The sequence below is a fragment of the Arachis hypogaea genome, chromosome 6 (genome assembly GCF_003086295.3).
Source record: "Arachis hypogaea cultivar Tifrunner chromosome 6, arahy.Tifrunner.gnm2.J5K5, whole genome shotgun sequence".
NCBI lineage: Eukaryota > Viridiplantae > Streptophyta > Magnoliopsida > Fabales > Fabaceae > Arachis > Arachis hypogaea.
Genome location: NC_092041.1, coordinates 46,076,449 through 46,078,547, shown reverse-complemented (window position 1 = coordinate 46,078,547; position 2,099 = coordinate 46,076,449). Strand labels below are relative to the sequence as shown.

General features: G+C 41.8%; 1 non-coding gene across 1 annotated transcript; it reads right to left on the bottom strand.

Moving 5' to 3' along the window:
- Positions 1-731: 731 nt before the first annotated feature.
- Positions 732-839, bottom strand: LOC112700004 (small nucleolar RNA R71). Its single transcript, XR_003152932.1, has one exon. It is a non-coding gene; the product is annotated as a small nucleolar RNA R71 (small nucleolar RNA).
- Positions 840-2,099: the final 1,260 nt, after the last annotated feature.

The following is a 2,099-nucleotide window of genomic DNA, read 5'->3' as shown; positions in this document are numbered from 1 at the left end:
CCCTTCTTCTCACATCCTTCTGTTTATGGACTAACACTATTCCTTAATGCAAAATTCGAACTCCATCTTCTTTGATAAGTTCGAATTTTCTACTTCTGCCTTCTATTTTTCTTTTCCTCTGACACCTTAAGGAATCTCTATACTGTAACATAGAGGATTCCACATTTTCTTATTCTCTTCTCTTTCTTATGAGCAGGAGCAAGGACAAAAGCATTCTTGTTGAGGCTGATCCTGAACCTGAAAGGACCTTGAAGCGAAAGCTAAGAGAAGCTAAGGCACAATTCTCTGTAGAGGACCTAACAGAAATCTTCAAAGAAGAAGAACCCATGGCAGCCGAAAACAACAACAATGCCAACAATGCAAGGAAGGTGTTGGGTGACTTTACTGCACCTACTCCCGACTTCTATGGGAGAAGCATCTCTATCCCTGCCATTGGAGCAAACAACTTTGAGCTTAAGCCTCAATTAGTTTCTCTAATGCAACAGAATTGCAAGTTCCATGGACTTCCCTTGGAAGATCCTCATTAGTTTTTAGCTGAATTCTTGCAAATCTGTGACACTGTCAAGACTAATAGGGTTGACCCTGAGGTCTACAGACTTATGCTATTCCCTTTTGCTGTAAGAGACAGAGCTAGGATATGGTTGGACTCACAACCTAAAGAAAGCCTGAACTCTTGGGAAAAGCTAGTCTATGCCTTCTTGGCAAAGTTCTTTCCACCTCAAAAATTGAGTAAGCTTAGAGTGGAAGTCCAAATCTTCAGACAGAAGGAAGGAGAATCCCTCTATGAAGCTTGGGAAAGATACAAACAATTAATCAGAAAGTGTCCCTCTGATATGCTTTCTGAAGGGAGCATCATAGGTATTTTCTATGATGGTCTCTCTGAACTGTCCAAGATGTCTTTGGATAGCTCTGCTGGAGGATCTCTTCATCTGAAGAAGACGCCTACAGAAGCTCAAGAGCTGATTGAAATGGTTGCAAATAACCAATTCATGTACACTTCTGAAAGGAATCCTGTGAACAATGGGACCAATCAGAAGAAAGGAGTTCTTGAGATTGACACTCTGAATGCCATACTGGCTCAGAATAAAATATTGACTCAACAAGTCAATATGATTTCTCAAAGTCTGTCTGGAATGCAAAATGCACCAAGCAGTACTAAGGAAGCTTCATCTGAAGAAGAAGCTTATGATCCTGAGAACCCTTCAATAGAAGAGGTGAATTACATGGGAGAACCCTATGGGAACACCTATAATTCTTCATGCAGAAATCATCCAAATTTCTCATGGAAGGATCAACAGAGACCTCAACAAGGTTTCAACCATAATAATGGTGGAAGAAACAGGTTTAGCAATAGCAAGCCTTTCCCATCATCTTCTCAGCAACAAACAGAGAGTTCTAAGCAGAATACCTCTGACTTAGCAACCATAGTCTCTGATCTAATCAAAACCACTCAAAGTTTCATGACTGAAACAAGGTCCTCCATTAGAAATTTGAAGGCACAAGTGGGTCAGCTGAGCAAGAAAATTACTGAACTCCCTCCTAGTACTCTTCCAAGCAATACAGAAGAAAATCCAAAAGGAGAGTGCAAAGCCATCAACATGGCCGAATTTGGAGAGGAGGAAGAGGCAGTGAACGCCACTGAGGAAGACCTCAATGGACGTCCACTGACCTCCAATGAGTTCCCCAATAAGGAACCATGGGAATCTGAGGCTCAAAATGAGACCATAGAGGTTCCATTGGACTTACTTCTGCCATTCATGAGCTCAGATGAGTATTCTTCCTCTGAAGAGGATGAGTATGTCATTGAAGAGCAAGTTGCTAAATACCTTGGAGCAATCATGAAGCTAAATGACAAGTTATTTGAAAATGAGACTTGGGAGGATGAACCCCCTTTGCTCACCAAAGAACTGGATGACTTGTCTAGGCAGAAACTACCTCAAAAGAGACAGGATCCTGGGAAGTTTTCAATACCTTGTACCATAGGCACCATGACCTTCAAGAAGGCCTTGTGTGACCTAGGGTCAAGTGTAAACCTCATGCCTCTCTCTGTAATGGAGAAGCTAGGGATCTTTGAGGTGCAAGCTGCAAAAATCTCACTA